Here is a 22,111-nt window from a genome sequence, read left to right on the forward strand (position 1 = left end):
TCTTTCAATTTTCTCAGCCAAAAAACAGAAACAGAGCTTGTTTGTCTCCTTGAAATGTTGACTTCAGCCTAGCCACAATAATAATTCTTTCCTGCTAAAAAAGAGGAAAAATATATTTAAATGGTGGAAAAAATGTAATTTTGAAACAGAAATTGAAATACTTCACTTGAAAAAGTCAAAACAGAACTTCTTTATTTTGTAAAAAATTTTGTCTTTATTTGTTTTCAGTGAAATTCATTAAACAGATTCATTTTAGTCAAACTTCATTTTGTCCAGCAATAACTCTTTGTTCTAGAAAAAGGTTGCCCATTCCTAGTCAGGACTGAGTTCTTCCAAGGGAGGCAACTGAAGAGGGAGATGTTTTACATTTTCAGGACAGTCTTCAAATGTGAAGAACACCGACAGAGATGCTTGCTAGCTGTAGTTCTTGCTATCCCCTGCTAAGGCCTTACTGAAATAACGGCTCTTGTCATTTCACAATGACTTGGTTACGTACCTTTACTGGAAACAAGGAAATGCTCTGTGTCTCTGACATACGAAAAATAAAGTCAAAAAGCATCTATGATTTTTCACTCTTGCTGTTTTTGCTTAATTATATATTGCAATTTTAGACCTTCTTGGTTTCCATTTTTTAAGCAAAGAGAGATCATATCTTCAGTGGTCAGAAAAGGGGGTTGGGATTCAGTTGCCTTATACCTACTGCCACAAATAAGAGCTGTTTTGAAGCCACTCCAGTCCCTGAAGAAATGATACGTGTAGCACAGCCACTGCCCATGGTAAACCATTCCTTGCAAATATTCCAGGAAAAGAAAAAAACTCTGAACATCAACTATGCTTTCAACTATCAAAGTCTTGCCTTTGTTCTCAATTTCCCCCATCACAGTTGACACTAATTAGCACCTTGGCTGGCAGCTGAAGCTGAGAGGGCAAGAAACTAAATGGGCTTTAGAAGGAATTTTCCTGCACAATCCTCAAAGAAAGCCCTCCAAGCCAGGGCTGAGATACGCTGACTTGATGGCAGAGGCAGTGTGAGTGTGTGGGAAGCTTGCACGATTGCTCTTAGTGGTGTACCTGCTTGGTGGGTAAATAGAAAAGCTTCATTCCACTGCAATCCAACACCCCTCCCACCACCCCCAAATTTCAGTAATTTATTTATTTAAATGACAGGAAGGGAGGGAGAAGCACTTATTAGAGGCTCATTAGGTGTCAGCGGTTATTCTGTGAAACTCAAAGCCCAGCTGGGGTTTGGCATTTGAGACCAGCTAGAATTCACATAAAACACTTGTCACCTTCAAAACAAACAAGCAAATGCTTCATCTGGCCATGAAAGAAAAATCCACTCTGGAGGCTTGTGGACAGAGAGGAAAGGCAGAAGAACTCACCCAGAGACGGTAGATTCCCCATCCATCCCTACAGTGTAAACACAGCACCCTCATACTGCTTGGACCAGCAAGCAGGGTACATAGCTATTTTCTCCTTTCTCTATTTTTTTGTTTTGTTTTGTTTTTTTGTTTAGTTGGGTTGGGTTTTTTTTGAGGGAGGTGTCTGTTTTTGTTGTGTTGTTGTTACTTGAGTGGGCAGGTAGAAGTTGTTTTAATTTTAAAATACCTTTTGAGCAGCAGGTGAAAGCTGGCTGGCTGGGAGCCCTGTGAACTGGTGGCCCCTTTTGTCTGCAGAAGACAGGTAGTGCTGTCTGGGGCAGCAGATGGCCTGTACTCATGCTAATATCTAAGCCTGGATGTGAAGAGTGCATTTCTGAGGGAATAAAGAGCATACACTCACATGCCTACCCAGGGTCTGCTCAGACCTAGATTTCCCACTCGTTGACCAAGCAGGTCAATTTATCATCATCTGAGCCAGAGATTTCTGCAGTACAACTTTAGCCCTCAAGTAACTGACCTTAAATCCCCAAAACCAGTTCAGTGAAGCCACCAGACAAGCAGAATAACTGCACACATGGAGCTCAGTAGGGACCAGTGATTAAGATGCTGCACAGAACAGCCCAGACTTCAGCTCAGTAACATTAACTTATCATAGAAATAAGTGGTTGATGAAAGAGACATCTTGCAGAATCTCAGCAGCACTTAGATATCACAGTAATAGGCATGATATAAACCCCTAAGTGATAAATTAGATCAGATAGGCAAACCCAATTCATAATTACCCAGAAGTTCTCTGGGACAGAAAGGGGAGTTCATAAGGCTGCGTGCCAGGCACGTTTCACAGTGTTGTACTACATGGCCAACATTATGAAATTAGGATAACAATGACAGTCTTGCCACAGCCTCCCTCGTCCTGAAGGACTTAACCTGCAAATACAGTTGTCCATATAAAATCATTCTAAATTGCCCATAAGGAAGAAAAACAGGATGTAAGGGAATGTTCTGACCTAAATTTTCAAATTAACTATGGAGTGTCTCAAAAATACGTGCAAATACTATGTTTCATTGCTAACCTGAACAATCAGGCATGCCATATACCTGCAGACATGTACAGATATGAATAAGCAAAGTCAGAAAAGGTTTGTGAATTAAGAGGTGGCAGACTTCTTTAGATGCTCATGGAAGCAAAGGTCAAATGTGTATGCACTTAGTTAGAAGAGCAGGCTTAAGCAGCATGTGGGCAAGGACAGTAAGGATAATAAGAAACACCACATGTGCAGAGGATGGAGGCAATGCAAGAGTGAGAAAATACAAATGTGCATCATATGCTAGATAATCTGCCATGAGAGGAAAGGAGCAATTCGCTGTGGGGACAGAGGTTAGCCACAACAGAATTAAATGTCACAGATTTGTCCAGGTAATGAAGCCTACTCTTAAAAAATATAACCTGTCAAGCTGTGCAGAGCAGAGCAAGGCACTCCTGAAGTCTCAGGGTATTTGGTATTAACAGCTTGTGAACTGTTATTACTTAGGTTTTGCCCAGTGCTTGCCTCAGCAAAAAGAAGAAAAATAAACCATCCCAGGCATCCTACGTATTGGTCACCCTGCAGTTTCAAGATCCACTGGGTGTTCTCCAGTCAGAGTCGTCATCCAGACTCCCACCGGGAGCCCTGGAGGGTCACAGAATCAGCAAAAGTAAGGATGCTAGGGATATTTAAAATCCCCTTTCTAATCATATTCTCCAGTCTCTAGGTATGCTCCTGTATGGCAGGGCAGGTCTACTAAGAGTCAGATTTTCACCTTAACTTCCCTTTGCTCTGTACCACATGTGATCTGGAAAGCTATTTCAGTTGGGATTAATTTGGAGGTGTTGAGAGAGGATAGCAGCTAACTTTTACCTTAAATATAAGATCCTACTTTGGAAAACAAGCTGTTGGAAGTAGAAGTCCAGTAAATTTGCAAAGTATGAAAGTGAGAGCTATTGTAGAACAAAATGTTAATCATATATACTATTGGTTTGCCAAAGTATATAAGCTATCCAATGCAGACAAAAGGTAAGATTGCCTATGCCAGGGGAAAATGAGAGCCTTTCAAAAGCCTTCCAGCAGGCTGGTAAATTGCCTTAACCATGGTATAATGCACCCAGAATAAGTGTTCTGCAGTATGTTAACGTGCATCTTTAATGAAAGGTATATCATATTAGTTCCCTGAAACTAATTCTTAACAGAGGCTTTTCTCTCCTCCCAAGGGAAGCTAAGGCTTGTAACAGCCATTTGTGGCAGATGTTTGTCTAACCTGTCCTTACACTGACAGAGAGCCCAGAGTCTCCACGGGCAGTCTATTCCAGTGCTTAACTATCCTTCCCATTAAAAAGTTGGTTTTTTTTTTTCCTGATGTCTAACCTAAATCTTCTTGCTGCAATTTATACCAGGAGAGTGTATTTCCTTATTCTTCTACATGTGCTCTTTTCAGTGTTATCAGGTCAATAAGATATTTATAACACAGAGGAGCTGGTAGTCTCATTCAGTGGATAACTTACATCCTACACTGGCAAAAGCAACTGCGTGTTCAAATGACCAGCACCCAGTCTCACCATTTACAAAATCCTTACCCAGATGGGTAGTACAGACAAGTGCAAGCTGCTCACATGAACTTCCAAAATTGTATGTTCCAGCCAGAGCAGAAGCCAGTCTCTAAGCTCCTCCTAGCATGCAGGACTTCAAAGCACAGGAGCATCTGGAGAAACCTCTAACTAATGTCAACAGATGGAAAACCAAAACCTCCTAGAAATTTGGCTTTCAAGGACTAGGCCACAGAAGACAGTTCTGGATAAAACCAGAAATGTTCAGATATATTTCTCAGGCAAGATGCTCAGAAGCATTACATTCATATTTGGGGTGAAGATTCAGGGGAAGGCCTGACCCTTCAGGTGCTTGCTTTTCACCAGGCTGCAGGAGAACTATGTCTGGGCAAAGTCTTTTGATAGTTTTTATTTCATTCAGGCTCCCATTTGCACCATGCCCTGAGCTACAATCTTTTAATTTAAAATCTTCTCTCAATTCCTGCCATTCCGGGTATAGAAGAAATACAAAAGGAACAAAAAGGATTTGGTTTCATTTACAGAATAAAAGAAAGACCATCCCAAACTCTCTTAGGACCTGAACTGCTTTCTACATTTCCCCAAAAGTTCTATGTTTCCTCCCTTATTACGTGTTTTTTTTTCCAGAAGCTGAGGGGCTTGTTCATTCTAGTGGGGAAACACTAAGGCAACAACACAGAGCATGGATTAGAAGGCAGAAATTCCCTATTCCACCAAGGACCTTTGGAATCTGATCTGCACCCTTGTGCCTCCACTCCACATTATGTAAAATGGAGATAGTGGTATTTTTTCACCTCTGGGGTGCACTGGGGACATAAACACAGAAAAGGCCATGGGGCTTACAGATAGTATGGAAATGAGGAGACACACACATGTGTCTAGAGCTAGATGAGAGAACATATACAGCATGTATCTGTGAATGGTGTAAATATGAAACTTCCTGTCTTTTATATTTGCTGTCAGATAGTTAATTGGGAAAAACTTACATAACTTTTACACCTGATTTTAATACATGAAAAAGGGAAGATCAAATATAGAAAAAGTAAAGGTAAGATGCTGGGCAGCAGGCAGAAAATAGCAGTGTTATTGGTAATGAAGCTGATGGAAAAGCATACTTAACCCCTCTGGGAAGCAGGGAGAGTCCAGGGAGAAATAAGAGTCTTGTCAGTACAATTCGTACAGGTCCTGAATGAGGACATGGGAAAACCAGAACAACTGGGCAGGACCAGAAAAGGGCTACTGTAGGAATAATAGCACCATAGAAATAGCAATTATAACTGGGACACTGCCAATGGAAGTATGCACTGCTCAGGGTACATAAAAGTAAAGGTAAACCTGGGCAATGCTGTTTTAACCTTAATGTTGCAGTAGACTGTGAAGAAATAAATCATGCATGAATAAAGTGGAATCATTTGGGACTGAGATAAGTTTTTGGAAGGCTGGTGCAAGATATTCCACCAGGACTGAACTACAGAGATCTACTGTAGCTCCACAAGCTTGACTTTCAGTCTGGATAGAGATGATGTCATTAATGTTATTAAAGAGAAATTATATCAGGAACTAAGTCATTATGGGAGACTAGCTTTAAAGAGAAAAGGCGGAGAACAAATGCAAATTTTAACAGCAGTACCCTGATGTCTTTTTCTCTGGATTTGATAGCTGACATATTTCTTCAACCCAAAATTACTCAACAGGTAATAGGTCATGCTGGTTTACACTAGGTTTAGGCAAAGCAGTGAGGAACCTTACAGAAAAGCTAGTTATCGGAAATAACCTTGGATTGAGCGATTAGGGGAACAGAGAGCCTGCCTTAAAAAAGAAGATTAAAAAACTTGTTTAACCTAGATAAATGAAAGCCAAGAGGGAATATGACTGCTCCTTATAAATAAAGGGGAGACAGATAGACAAGCGAGGAAGAAAGGGGGGTTTTAAGAAGAAAAACGCTGTTGGTACAAGAACAACTGGTTGTGAGGAAATTTGCCTTGAAAATAAGATGTATTTTAACCATCAAAGAAGGGAAGTTCTGGAACAGCTGTCCAAAAGGAGCTGTGAAAACAACTAAAATGGAGTCAAGAATAAACACAACTGGTTTGTGTAGGGCTATATGATATTGCTGTCTAGAGCAGCAGGGATGGGACCAGATGAGCCTTTCCAGTTCAGTGGCCTTGAGTAAACAGAAGCAAGAGGAGGAGTTCTTCTATGGATAACCTCTTTTCCTTGACTTTTCAGCCTGCAGATGTCAAAACTCAGGCTTAATCATTATATCTCTGTCCCTCAGGTAATCTACATGAATACAAAGATTCTTGGTATCTCCACCTCCTAGGATCATACTTCTCTCATTCAGCAGCAAAAATTTCTCCAGTGCCCTGAGAATAGAATATTCCTCTTAGCCTTCACCCAAGCTGGTTGAGTCTTGACTCTCACATGTACAGTGCTGACATCACAGCCATTACCAAAAGTATAATTCCTGTGATGCTACAGGTCTGTATCCTCACATAGGCTGGTCTACAGCAGGTGGAGAAGGGATGCCACAGAGAGCAAAAATCTCCTGTTTACAGACACTTAAGGTGATTAATTAGCCACATCAGCCAAAGCAGACAAGAAATAGTTGTAAATGCTCCACATGCAAAATTAATTAACGCAGAAACAACATTCCTTCCTGAACCTCAAGTTCACCTTCCACAACCACCTGGGGAAGGCTGCTTTCTTCACTGCACCTGCAGAAGCAGGAATTGCTTCAAACAGCCTGTCAATTACATGTGTAGGCTGCAGGAGATGGTGGAATTTTCTTCCTTCTATATTTATACAGCACCTAGCATATGCTGGAGAGAGGTTCTGCTTAGAATACAGGCAGGGTGAAGTACTTGCTTTTGCCTTGCAACTCATTCTGGGAATAAAAGCTCTTTGCAGAAACACAGTCAACCAGCTCACTGAGGTCTGGCATTTACACAGCTCTTGCCATTTTTGCTGAAACATTTCTTTCCTGGTGCATTTATGTTTTTCGTAATTGCTGAGGTCCTGTCCCCTGCCATGATTAGCCTGAGAAGGTTAATGAGATATACTTTGAGTGCTTCTGACTTCTGCAAAATCAGTGAACTATGGAGCTCCACTGGTGTCACAGAAAGGTCAGAGCTGTGAGAATGCCAGAGTGTTTGTCTTGGTAATCATTCTTCCAAACCAGAAGGTACCAAGAGCTCACTACAGGCATAAAACCAGTGAGGATCACCTGATAGCTCTCTCTGGGAGATGGTGTTGTTCTTGGTAGTAGTGTTAACTTGGTAGTCCAGGAAGTGGTTCATCCAGGCAAAGCTGACTCATGCAGAAGCAGCATGGTTTCCAGAGGGACATACTTGTTTGAGGTCCTCAGTGCTATCTGATGTACACATAACCGTGATTTATGGAAATGCAGGCTGCAATCAGCACAGGCATAATTAGGAGACATGAGGGAGAGGTTACAGGAAGATGTTGATGGCAGTGTGGGTAGTGATCTGAGTAGGCTGGAGGATGTAACTCAGCAAAGCCATAGCTTCTAGAGGGGGGCAGATCAGGTGTTAGGATTTTGGAAGAAGAATTAGGAAAAAATGCATATCTTAACAAACACTGCAGATTGACTGTACCATCCAACATAACCCACCTCCAGCTAACAGGCAGTGACAGCACCTGACTCAGGCTCTTCAATAATGTTGCATCCTTTAGAGCTGTCATGCCCTTCTGAAATTACTCTGAGGAAAGGTAAGTTTAGTACAATGTCCTAAACACCAGCAAGATCAGTCTATTCTGATTCTGGTCTGAGAAATAAAATCCAAAGACAGGGAGCTCACACTGCCCCTAACATTTCTCATCTAAGGTGAAAGAAGATTTCACTTTGAGCATCTCTACTGCTCTGCTCTGCAGAACCATGGAGCAGGGGAAAATATTTCAGGGATACTGGTAAGCTTGCAGTTTTTCTGTCACGGGGGGTTCAGAAATCACAAAGGTTTAAAAACCCCTGTATTTTTATGTGCATGTAGAGACATCTGAATGGTTTATGAAAGCATTTCACGGTCTCTAGGAGTGCATCCGCATTGTGCAGGTGTGTGTCTGCATCCAGTACGTGTCCATGCATGTAATGCCCTATCTAATGATTTTTCCCCTTGGCTTTCCCTGTTGAGCGCTGGGCTTGGGTTTGCATTTTGCTGAGCTTTCATTTCTTTCACTCAGACTTTTTTTTCTTAAAACATGTTACACAGAGGGAGGGATGGGCTTGCCGATTCACACTGTAGCCTGGGAGATGGTTTAGAGCTTCAGCTGGTAAGTGGGTCCCATACAGCAGTGTACAAAACCCCAACATGTGTTCCCCTGTGCAGTGACACCTACTTTTTACACAGAGTATCTCTCCCAGCATCTCTTGTGATCTGAGGCTGAAGGAATGTTTGAAAATGCAGATCTAGAGGAAGGACAAAAACATTTCCTTGTGATGAGAAAAGCTTAATGTTGAAACAGGACCTGGCACGGTTAGGAGAGGAGGCAACATGAAGAGAGGGGGTGGGTTGTCTAAAACTCATGGTTTTCTGAGTTGTGCAAGCCAGACCAAGGGCACCAATTTGAAAAGCATCTCCAAGAATATCAGCAAGATCCTTTAACCTTCACTGGGGGATGCTGCAGCAGGTGAAACCTCCCCATCCTGAATACACCAGCCAGAGCACCTGCCTTCTGCACAGCAGCCCCACATTGCCCCCATGTAGAGATGCACACCTGTGGAGGGAGGCACAGGCAGGCACGGCTGCATGCACACTCCTGCACAGAGAGACACAAGGTGCTTAGCTCCTCTCTTGCTGGTGAAAAGGGTTGGAACATGCCTCCTCTGGAGGAATTACTGCATATGTGAGGAGCAAGACTCAGAAGAGGCAGCTACAGAACTGCATGTCCCTGTTTCTTTCCTCTCCCACCAAGAGCTCGGGCAGCTGATTGCAAATGCTGTCCCTGCCTGCCGCACACCCTCTGTCTGGATCCTGGCCCTGCATTCACACTGGCATAGCCACTAGCAAGCCCCACACCTCCACACCTTAGAGTGCATGTCTGCATGCCCCCCCACCCCCAAACTGGCACATGGTGGGGACCCTCATGCACTGCACTGGGGCCATCCCAAGGGACAGCCAACTAAGCTGCTGCTCAAAGTTGCCAGTGGATCTCCAAATTGAGTTCTGCTCTGCACTCTGGTTCTCTGCCAGGTCTCTTCACTCAGCTTTGCAAAGGCACCAGATGGGAAGCAAGGCTGTGGGATAGGGGCAACCAGGGACACTCTTGCTCAGGGGTCCTCAAACTTTTTAACCAGGGGGCCGGCACGCAGATGCAGTGGCAGGCAGTCATCTGCGGCTGCTTGGTTCCCCCCCCCCAACCCCCGGCGGGGGAGGGGTGGGGGGTTCTCTAAATATCGGGGGCGGACTGAGGACCCTGGGGGGCTGTATCCAGCCCGCGGGCCATAGTTTGAGGACCCCTGCTGAGTCTTGCTGCTTTCCTTCTATGCCATGTGTGGTTAAGGGGGCTGCTCTCTGGCATCCTTGCACCTTTTCTTAACTACAGTCTCCTTTGCCTGTCTCTACGGAGAAGGCATGGAATAACCTCATGCTCTGACTCAGTTTCTTCCTCCCTCCTTCTTTCTTTTATTCATTCAGGTGCTCCCCAACAAACACAGGAGATAGGGGATGCGAGTGGGGGAAGTAGAGGCAACAGACATCCCATGTCTCACCTGTGTGAGCAGAAAGGGACGGTGGTCCCTCATGCCCAGGCTCATCAGCACCCTTGTTCCCACCTACCCACAGTCCTGTTCCCCATCATTGCTGTGCACCCATGGACATTGTCCCCACTGCACAGACCTGTCTCCTCATGTGCTGACTTCATCATATCTTCAGTCTGCTACCCTGATGCCCCCATGGCAGGATTTGCCACAAGAACGAGACCAGTGCAAGCAGTAGAGAAACCTGCAGGGATGAGATGTTATTTCCCCCCGCTGGCTTAGCTCCCAGTGACTTAGACCTGGGCTGGGTGGTTTGTCCCCGCCCCAGCAGTGCCCAAACCATAGCCTCACCTTTGTCTTGAAATGAAGTGCTGGCCCAAACCACACCAGTGCCAGTACTGCACATTTCTGCCAGCAGTGAGCATTGCCAGGGTACTTCTGTCCATGCTGCTGCAGACCAACCCCTCGTGCAGGAGAGGCTGCCAGGCCAGTCAGGGCTCCCAGGAGTTGGTGTGGGCTCTGCTCCCCATCTGGAAACTCCTTCTTTAGGAGCACATGTTTCAGCCTCTCTGGTGGAAGAGGACTCCAGAAGCAGAGCCCATGAGCTGCAGGACCCCCACCTGACCCACTGCTACAGCCAAGCACTGGGCTTTGCTTGAAAACCGTGGCACTCTGCCAAGTTTCAGCAGAGCATTAGACAAGACCCGCCAGCTCTACCTACACCCTACAGAGAAGACCTGATCCTTGGATGGAGCCCATCAGTGGGACATCTGGTTCACTGCACACGTGTGTATTACTGTCATGCTGGCTGGAGCCACTGAGCGCTCGATGAGCAGCAGGGAGCAGATCTGCCAAAGATCTTGCTGCTTCCCCATTTTATACACAGGTGCAGACACACACACAGAGGTACCCCCAGAAGCAGTTATCCTAAGCCGATCTGGGCTTGGAGTCCAGGCAGAACTGCCAAGGGCCCAGCTGAGGCCATCTGGGCTGCGAGTTATCTCTGTGCAAAAGGAGTACCATCAGACCTGAGTATGGACAGAAAGAGAGGTAACCTTGAAATCAGCAATTTGGGAAGGAGAGAGAAAGCTGTGTATTTGCCAACCCCATCTAGCAAAGACGGGTTAAGCCAAGGACTGCTTTCCTGGGAACACGGCTTTAGGAAGATAAAATCTTCCCTTCTCTTAGCCCGTGTGGACCTCAGGTGCACGTGCTTTTCAAAGATTTGTCTGTCATTTTGTGCCTAAACATGTCAACACAAAGCAGATCTTGTGCCATTCCCTTTCTGCAGCCTAAAAGTAGAAGAACAGGCATGACAGAGGCAGTCTTGGAGGCACAAGATAAATCTAAGGCTCTCAGCAGGTTGCAAAAGGTCTTTTGTGGCACATGTAAGTCCACACATGGAATGACTTCTTGCAGTCTGGAGTTAGCTGGATGACTTCAAATGCGTATTTAAATGTGTATGTACTGTATAGTTACCTCTGTTATAAGGGGAGCAAGTAGTAAGCCTGCAATTAGGTTCTCTGACACTTTCCATTACAAGAGTCTTCAGGCCAGTTCCCTGAGAAAAGCCAACATGTCCACGTTTTACAACAGGCATTTGAAAGTCAGCAGGGGAAAAGCCCTGAGGCTAAGGACATGATTTTTACTTTGGCCCATCAAATTCACTCTGGACTGCATTGTAAACTGTTAAATAATCATAATTTCTTTTCTGTCATTTTCTTACAGAAATCCTGGCAGACAGCCCAAACAGCATCTGAGCATAAACATTTTAAGAGCTAAGTCCATCAACCCGGTAAATCAGTGGGGACATCCCCACCAGTATCACAGCCAGTACAAGGAACACCTCAGCTTTGGCAGAGCAAGGGAGAGGCAAAAGCCCGATCAGGCTGCCCACTAAATGTGGACAAACCATCCAGGTTCTCCTCTCTCTTTTAAATGCACCTCACTGTCAAAAGGTCACTTGGACTCCACCACTTAGGATGCAGAAGAAAGGAAAACCAGTCTGAGCAGCCATGACTCTCTGTGGAACAAGTACAGGTTAGTCACTAGGCTGAAAAGTCAGACTCAGTGCCAAAGGCTCAGTATGCATGAGAATGAACAATACATTTCTACAGAAAATATTTTGGGTTTTCCCCTTAAAAACAAAACAAAACAAAACACACACACACAAAAAACATAAAGCAAACTACACTAAAGGAACCTTACTGAGGTTGAAATATTAGGAAATGACAGGTTTACAGTTTCTTTTTCAGCCTTTCTTTCATCCCACTTGTGTGTGGACATTTTGATTCAAGTTTTAATTAATAAGTGCATGAAACTCCCTCCATGGGATCCCTGCCTCAATCATTGTACTGCTCCTTCAAGTTTCTTTGCAGAATTAAGGTGGCCTGGGAAACAAGACTGGCATTTCCTAGCTTGAAATCACAACCTAAAAATGAAATCACTGTTCTTTCATTTTCTATATGTAATTGCTTATACAGCTTGAATGTGCAAAAGCTCTTACAAAACCAATAAACAGGCCAAGAAAGTATCAGTGAAGATGAAGAAAGAGCTGTCCATGAATCACCAAGCAGTGGCAGAGGAGAGAGGAATAGAGACGGTGGTGGACAGCAAACCAATCAACCACTGTAGAGATTATGCAATCCCGTTTTATGACAATATAAGCAGCACTGACCTTGCCGAGGGGTTGAACAAGGCAAAGAAAGTAGAAGCCAATTGAAAAGGAGCACTGGAGAGAGGTAGAAGAGGGTGAAGCTGGCAGGTCCCTCATGGTCATGGTGCCCAGAAGGTGAGAGGAAAGGAAGGCACTAATCAGGCAGATTATGCTGCAGGCAGGTTTCTCATGTTGCAGCACTATGCTTGTAACAGGCTAAAGGAGAGAGAGGGCTGGTCTGCACGGCAGGTATGGACAGGACCAAGCTGGTCTAGTCTGTGTAACCTTCGAGTAGAGGCATGAGGGTGGGGGTATATGGCACAGAGACACCAAGCCACTTACTGTCCAGATGCTGTCTAGCTATGTTAGCTCAGCAGGGCTAAATTGAGAGCCGAGGCATCTTGCCAGGCTCACGCAGCTGCCTTGCACCATGCCGAGCTGCTGCGTCCCTGTGGCGCTGCTCTGCATGTTGTGGATTTACTATCGCAACCCTATGCCAGCACAGGCATCGCGTAGCTGAGTTTCACAGGGCAAACTTGCCCTAAGCAGCTGCAGCAGCTGTGCAGAGCACAGATGCTTTCTCCCCAAATGCCCAGGAGTGAAGGGACCCAAGTGCTGGCTGTAATCTTGTCCTGTGCTTACTCTGTGACCTTAAGCAAGCCACTGAAGCTTTCTGAAACTCAATTTTCCCTCTGTTAAAGGGTTTTAATAATCCAGCCCACATTGCAAGGGGCATGAACAGGGTCCTAACAGCTGGGAGCAATGACAGAAGTCAGTATAGTAAGGAGATGCCTCAGCTTATCCATCCCGCAGGAAACTGTGCAGCTCAGGGCTGCACCTACAACACCCTCATGCCCCACACCAGAGGAAGGAGCTTTGCCATAGAAGAGTAATAGTTACTGTAGAGCAGGTGACCACACGGCAGTCAGCAGTGGAAATCTTGCTGGTTAATGACAGAGCAGCAGTACAGCAGGTCAAGCATGTGGATCAACAGCTGTAAAAGGAACAGCGGGATTATATATGGTACTTGCTAAGGACTAGTTTGGGATCACGAGATTAACTAAAGCTCAAGAGCACATTCTTGGTCCTCTCCAGCTGCCCTGAAAGCTGAAATGGCACAAGTGACCAGGCAGTTGTCTTTCCTGGCTCTCTCAAGATACCTTTCCTGGAAGAAAGAGCACAGCAACATTTGAGCTAGCACAGCATCACACATCCCTGCCCCTTCCAGCCTCCAGGAAGCAGAGCCATCTCACCACCTACGCTCAACACATAAAGCTCTATCAGCTGAGGGCCCAGGCCACAGCTCTACCTCGTGGTTCTGAGGCAGCCTCTCTATCTTGGGATAGACCCCATGCAGTAGGTCTCCACACACATAGGTGAGATGTGGGTGGGAAGGAGGCTGCAACCTCTTCAGAGGGCAGAATCACTTCTCCTGTCCTGCCCTCCTCAGACCCTTACTCCAGGGATGTTCCCCAGCTGTGGCTCACAGCTGTGGTTCACCAATGCAGTGCTGTCTTGTACAAGGAAATGGAGGTAGGCTCCAAGACCTGGGCAGGAGAAATGTCCTTAAGAGAAGGACCAACTGATCAGCAGTTCTCAGTGATGAGACAGGCACTGTGGTGGGGTGGCCTGCCAGGTGCAGAGCAGCGCCATGGCCAGGCTGAGGCACATACAAGTGCAGATTTGCCTCAGTGCCAACTTTAGCCCTGCCTGCTTTTGTGCTGTGTCAAGAATATCCAGCAAGCCAGGCCTTACCGTTCTTGCAACAGAAAAGATCGTGCTTACGACTGAACATTTATCCCTTCCAGTCTGCTGAGTATTTCACCAGGCAACCTTAACATTCCATTAATATCAGTCTTTGTGGAGCTAAATATATACACTAAGCACATATACAAATACATATAAATACATCTCTATCTAGCAGAGAATCCAATTAAGTGAATATGTTACGCCTTTGCAATTAATGAATTCAACAAGCTGAGCTTCCTCTTGCATATGATTAAAGTTCAAGCAATATCAATGACAACAGCAAAAATATTCCCAATTTTCCTATGTGCTATCTACAAAGTGATTGTTAACACTTGAATCAATGGGCAAATTCAAATGTGTTTGCAAACCTGCGAAACTCATCTTTCCAATGAGATACAGCCTGTCCTTCAACTCATGGTAGCCTTCTTGCATGCAGCATCTCACACTATTCCTACCCTTTCATATATCTTTCTGCAGCATTTTCTGGATGGCAGGTCTGTAAAAATGCTGGTGTCCTATGGGTCAAAAGAATGCAGATTCCATGACTGAACAGGGCTGTCTCTAACCATTTGACTGGTGGAAATGCTTGCTTTCTCTTGTGTTCAGTGAATTTTTTTTGGTGTTTATATGTTCGTAAGTTTGTGCTTTTGTGCACACGTGTGTGTTCTTTTGTACATCGATCTTTTTGCAAGACAAGGGGGTTTTGTGCAGTTTCTGCCTCAGCCATGGACAATACTAAGCCCTCTAGGGACTGCTCATTCCCTCCTTCTCTCACAGTACCCCTCCTCTACATTCGTAAGACATTCTTCAGGGGCAAATTCGACATAAACAAATATTTAAGTAGCCACTAAACCACAGAAGATGCAGAAAAGCACAAGGAACTTGGCTGCAGTATTCAAGGCACAGAGGGGAAAGAAGAGAGGCATGGCTTGGAGGACTAGGAGAAGACAAATGATGATGAGAGTTTGAACTGGAAACACAACAACCCCTTCTCTTCCCTGACCCAGCCAGCACAGGAGGTTGTTTTCACCCTGAGATCAGAGCTGATAATAATACAGGTCTGTGTTAGTACAGTTGCACAAATCCAAACACCAAGAAGGTGACTTATTGGGAGGCTAGTAAAGAGCCTTGAACTGAAACACCAAAGACACAGCTAAATAACTGTACTAATGCTGAGTCTTTTTTATTTTAGCAGCTCCATTGTTCTCCTTGTTTGATGTCACGCTCCAGAAAGAGGCCTTGAATGCTCAGGAGCAGGCTGAAGTGTCCTTTCTGGGGAATGACTGGTTCTGTCACAGATAAAGACCAGGCCTGAGATCCAGTCCTGGTTGCTCCTTTGCCCCCCTAAGCTGGGTACCAGGGGAGACAGCTGGCCACACTCCAAAACCCTACAGTCACTCACCCACCTTCATCTCTGCTATGTGGCTAGGCAGAGGCTGTTACCATATTGATGGTTTCTTCCAGGCTCACCAGCTTGTAGACCCTATACTCATGCAGAATTATTTGTGTCTACGCCCACAGCACTACAGATTTCACAAGTCTCTATGAGATATCAAAGAATAAAGTTTGGATCTTTTCTAGACCACTTGAGAAACACTGGTTTGAAATTGGGTATTATAGGTAATAGGATATAAAATTGGCCACTTATGTCATCCATGTAAGATGGGTTTGAGGGGTAATAGCCATATAAAATATGCCATACCCCAGGAAACCACACACTATTTGTATACTTCCCAACATATCCAGAAGAGCTAAAAAACCCTCAGAAAATCCAGTCAAAAGCCAGTTTCTGGCAGAGCTGTGGGAGCACACTCTGGCATACACAAAGAGCCCACAGCAGGAACCGGCAGAGTTGAAGGACCACTTATATGGTCAGAGTAGGACATTTTTTGTGCACTGGCATGCAGCTATCAGAGGGTGATGCTTCAGAGCGATTTGGAGATCTTTCCTTCAGGAGTATGTCCCAGATTTTTCACTTCCCCAGAGCCAAAAAGGTCAAGGAAGGCCCCCTTTCAAGTTCACTAATTTTATTTTCTCCTCTAGGTACAAAGATGCTGGCTACTATTCGAGTTGTGGTAGGAAGCAAGCTGTCACTGAGAGATTTGGGTCCAAAGTGAATGCAACCCGCCAAACCCACTTCTTCCCTGTTTCAGCAAGTTCTGCAACTTTTCCTCTGCCTCAGCAGAGTGTTTTTATCACTATTTTACCCTGTTGCACATCAGTGTCCTTTGGGGAAGGGAGACACTTTGGGGAAAAAGTTCCTTATTGATAATGAGAAAATAACATACTCACTCTGCACATAGACATCAAAAAACCCAGCCTTTGCACATACACAAAAAAATGTGTCCAACAGGAATGAGAGAGGGGATGGGGCCTGAACTCTATGTAATAAGTACAATGAAATGTACCTCCACCCCTGGGCAGACTTCTTGCATTACAGGGAGAAGCACCCTGTCTTAGAAATTTGAAGAGTGAGAAGGGCCGCCAGTATCCACCAGAACAGGAGATGGAGGTGCTCTGTCAGTGTGGTGTGTACCACTGAACATGAGAGACTGGTCTGTTCCTTCCACCTATTCCCTATTCTCTGTAAGCAGAGTGGAAAATAAAAACACCCTTCCCACAAATAGTCATCCACATGTCAAAGCATAACTGCAGTTGCGCAGTTGGGATCCCTTGGGATTTTTCACCCCACACAGCCATCACAGCTGATGGTTCCCCAGAGTGGCTGCTGTATTGTCAAGCTCCTTGCAGTCTGCTTTCTCTGTGGCATCAAGCCCTTTCCACCCATCACGTTCCCCCTGTTCATGATTACCACTGCCTGTCAGCACTGCAGTAAATATGTGTATATTTCCGGGCCTCTAATTTCTCACTTTACAGAGATCTGTCTCCTAAAAAACGCAGACTTTCTGATCAGAGCAGACACTAACACAGAGAACAAACAGGAATTTTTGACAAGCTCACCTGCTCCACTCACTATGCATGAAATTACCTGCATCATTTTTCTGCTTCCTGCAGGAGGTTACTGCACTTCTGCAACTGGTGACATTGTAAAGCTGTTGTCATAGGTGTCCATGATCATATAGGTTAAGAAAAAGTCAGGTTTCGTATGACAGCTGGACAAGATATCTCCAAAAAACAGAAGTCTGATGATATTCAGCAAGCAGTGCAGCAGGACTGAGTGAAGAGGAGCTATGTGCTCCAACTCCTGGGTGTGGGAAAGCAAACCCTGCTGCTGGACAGACTGATTCCTTGGAGGGGAACACGGCCAGGTTCCTGACTCCTCTTTGTTATCAGCAATGCAGGTCTGAGGTATGGCATTAAGACCCGGGACTGTTGACCTTTGCAGACTATCATGGTCCTGCTCTCTCCCTTACCCTAACATTTTTGTTAGGGTAACTCTCAGACCCCCACACCCTGCACATCCACTCAAAAGGTTGTTTCAGAGATCATTTACCTGACATCATTTTTCCTCATTATTTTCAGTTTTCCCTTGCCTCCCTTCTCAGCTGCAAGTGCCTCTTTTCCAAGCCACTTGATGCCTCTAATCCCTCAGTCAATAACAAGATGTGAATGCTGACCTTCACTTTCTTCAGTAGCTTTTCAGAGACCCATGTAGCTTTCTTCAATTTTGGCCACCTTCTTGAGGGAGGTACCATGAATACCAGTGATGTCATTGCTTTTCTTTACACCCTACCCTACGTCTCTCTTTTGCCCAGATAGCTGGAGATAATTTGCAGCAGTCAGGCTGCTGATATGCTAGGTTTATAGTCCACAAAGCTTAGAAATCCTCACCCATTTTTCCCCTCATACCGCACTAGCAGATCAATGCAAAAATGTTCACTGCTATCAGTGGGTAAAATATGCTATCCCTTTACAGACTTTCCCTAAAGTATGCACAGCAAGAAAATCCCAGATATTTACTTCTGTTCTTAACTTATCTGCACTCCCTGTGCGTTGACTCTCTCATCTGTCTATGTGAGCATGTTTTCTCAGCTGATACTTACACAGTAAGTGTCTAGTGGCTACAGCCATCATCTTGGTCTCTCTGTGCAGCTCCCAGCACAATGGGGCACTGGTTAATGGCAGGCCTTGTCAGAGACTACAGTAATACAAATAATCAAAATAATCATAATCTTGTTCTGCAAGTTCATGAATCAAACTAACCAGGGCCACTTTTTTGCAAGACAGAGAATGATAGCCATATTGCAGCCCGAGTGCTATTCATTACAGTCTTTGTCTCTCTAATTACCCCTCCATTTTCACCTGTTTCCTAAACTGCCAGTTAGAATGGCTTTGCACAAACAGCTGCTGCATCTCATCCCAAGGAGGTACGGCTGCATATCTACAGAGGGCAAAGCATCTCTGCGGACAGAGCTCATTCACAGAGAGCTCAGGGACCCCCCTAGGCTAAGGGAAAACAGGAGGTCTGCAGTGTCACAGATTTGCCTTTGCCTGAACACTGCAAGATCATAGAGATGTGGAAAGTCCATCTTGAATTTATGCAAGTTATTTATATGTATTTAAACACAAAAGTAAAAATGGCAGAAACTCAAGAAATGGATTTCTATTTTCTCCACTTATACCTCAAAAGCCTCTATCCCCACCCCTCCTTCCCCCTATCCCAGCACAAAACACACCCATTAAGCCACTAGCTGCTCACTCCATGCATTTGACAGACTCTGATTAAACTCCCAAATAATAACCTTGCAAGGCAGAGCCAAACTTGCGGCAGTACAGGGTGTACTCATCACTGGCTCCCAAAAATAGTTCCTTGCCAATAAAAGTCAATCGGTTCAGGCTTTGCCAACCTGCACTTCTACTGTCTCCCCCCATCCCAGGGGCTGCTGACACAACTTGTCTCCTCCAGAAGGGTTGTGAGGCTCTAAATACAGCCAAGAGTTGTGTACTGGTTGCTGAAAATACCTCAGGTTTGCAGTATGAATGTAAACCAGGCTTCCACGGGGCCTCCCTGTCTCCACTCCCCTCCACAAAGGAGATACAGGAGTCCTGGATTGCAATAGCTGTGAGACAGCACTTACGGACTTTGGTCTACATCTTCTACAACCTCCTAAGACCTAGGAGCAATGATTACCCTAGGATAGCTATTTTAACTTTGTCTCAACAACACTGGCTGCAAGGACTCAGCACAACTGGCTGCAAAGAGGGAGCAGAGGGTTGGGAACGTGCAACTTAAGGGAGTGTGCAGGTGCAGACAAATATATCTAAACAGATTTGAAAGGAAGATGACGGGCAGGAGAGAAGAAGGTCCCAGGACAGCAGCAAACAGAAAAGGGGGCTGTTAATATGCAAGGATGGAGTGCAGCACTGTCAATAAGCCAAATCGAGCCCAAGAATGGGTCATTTTGGGGACAAAAACTACTCCATTATGCCTTAGTATTTTGATATCTACACTGAAAAAAATTTTACCCCTGTTGTCAAGCAGTGAACCTACTCTGAAGTCAATGGAATTGCAGCCACTTATGCCAGAGGTGAATTTGGCTGCCAAAGGACTTTTCTATGCAACAATATAGATAATGACCCTTCAAAGCTTATGTTGCAGCCATAGCATGAGAGAGGGAGAAAAAGGGCCAAGAAAGGCTGCAACAGAATAGCTATCTGTCATACCCAAGTCTAGAGCTCAGCTAACCCGGAGGGCATAAAATCAGGGCAATAAATAGTGGAAGTTAATGAGCACTCCTGGAGGAAATCTTACACCCATCTTACACCCAGTATGAAACAGTACAAATGTTTCATACAGGTGCCTTCATGGAAACTGCATCCCAGAATATTTTGCGAAGTTAAATACAAGCCAGCAAATGGCATGCGGCATAAAGAATAGCTGGTGCACTGAGCAATCAAGAGGCAGTGCAAATGGCCATATAATTTTGCCTTTTAAAAGCAACTGCATAAAAGCTCATTCATCCATAAAAATGCTGCGTTTCTGTTTTCTGCCTTCTTAGGAGCTTTCTTGCCTGTACCCTTTATCGCCAACTATAGACTTCAGATCTTCTCAAAAGAGTAAGAACAAACACCTGTCCTTCCATGCCCAAATATTGCCTCCACATTTCAAGGCTGTTTTATATAGCTCCTAAGTATTATGAGACAGGGCTAGTCAAAGAGTTCACAGAGCCTTAGACTCCTAAATTTTAAAAGTACTGCACATGACAACATGCTATGAATATACCCAACAAAAAAAGTGCATGTCAAGGCGCTACATGGTGAATACATTTGGAATTTAAAAATCAGGAATCAGTGGGATATGGTTTCAGGTATGGAAGGATAAATCTGTTTCCCAGTTCCTTTGAGAAGGCAGAATCTGGCACTCTGGTCTCCAATGAAATCTAGACACCATTTTAAACACGATGAGATTCAGCCTTCAAACTTTCTTCAGCCATGATGTCTGCAAGAATTGCCATCCCAGTTTACAGCAAGCTAGTCAGACAGCAAGTTACAAGCACCATTCATTATGCTGTAAATACAGGTATTTCACTTCCTCATTGCCCCCAAAATCTCCCACTCTCCATATGCATGTTTAGTTTATCTACTCATCATGTGCAACATCTCCTTTAAACACTTGGAGAGACTGACCACTGGAAAGTGTTCTTTCAGTGCCTAATACAAGACACCGTAATACTAATATGGAAGATGAGAGAGTTGAGATCTGGAAGTCCAAGGGGATTACAGTACCCCAGATGGAAGAAGACGGAAGACATATACAAGAACTCCAGGAGAGGGGGAGCTGGGGCAGTATCCCAGACAGACAAACTAAATCACTGTGGATGTACACTGGTGATAGACAGGCAGATAGATAGACAGGCAGATGTATACATATAGAAGGTGCAAATGAAAGAAAAAAGCAAGATCAGTGATAAGGCCAAGTAAGGCAATAAAGAGCAAAGCCTGTCTTAAGGAAAGAAATAGAAGAGATAATATGAAGCCTGTATCCCTCTTCCAGGGTTACAGATGCTGTGCAGAAGATGGCCTGCCAAACTTTCAACCTCACCTTGAAGAGTTCAGCTGGCATGCAGCACACATTGTGAATGGTTCTAACAACACTTGGGCCCAAGTGACCCCTTGGCTTAGGGGCACCCACTTGTTTCAAGGGGGAGAGATTCCTTGTGAGCCTTGCTCACTTGCTCCTTTCCCCCTTCTCTCCCAGGACAGCCTCCAGTGCCATTGTGTTGATCATGGTCCAAAGGAACGGTTCAAACAGACGGGAAACACCTGAACTTCCAACCACACAAATCCCATCACAGAAATGCTTCCTCCACCAGGGACCAGGTAAGAGCACTGACACAATCACTGATGCTGTCACTTGGTGCTGTCAAAGCGATTGCTGCAAATAGGGAAGTTCCGAGATACAAAGTTCATTGCCTGTTGTCCAGTCTCTCCCTCTTTCTCCCAGCCCTCTCGGTTTACAACTAAACAATCCCAATACATCAAATCACTGCTTGTATGTCTTTGTTTTCTGCACCCCTGATTATTCTTACTGCTTCCCCTGGACTAGTTCCAGATTATCCAGATCTTTCTTGAAGTGCTGTCCATAGAACTGCACAGAGTTTTTCTGGTTTACCATCACCCAGCAGAGCAGAGAGATTACATCATGCGCCTTGCAGGCTAAACTCCTATTTATATATCCAAGTACAGCATTTGCCTCTTTCTCAACAACACACAATCATGTTCAGCTTGTGATCCTCTTATCCTCCCCCCAATCCTTTTCTGCAGAACTGTGATCTAGTTGATCTTTCTCTGCATTGTATTTATGTAGTCCATTATTCCTGCCAAGGTACAATAGTTTGTGCTTGTCTTTATTGAATTACATCCCACTTTGCCAAGATCATTATGAATTCTAACCCTGTTCTGCAACAAATTCACAGTCCCCCCAGCTTTCTGTCATCTTCAGATCTGATATGCAAATTTTCCACCCATCACCAAGGCTGTTAAAGAAAACATTGAACTGAACTGAGCACAGGACAGACCCTCACAGAACCCCAGTCCATGCTCCCTTC

Source organism: Falco biarmicus, chromosome 5 (genome assembly GCF_023638135.1).
Source record: "Falco biarmicus isolate bFalBia1 chromosome 5, bFalBia1.pri, whole genome shotgun sequence".
Taxonomy (NCBI): domain Eukaryota; kingdom Metazoa; phylum Chordata; class Aves; order Falconiformes; family Falconidae; genus Falco; species Falco biarmicus.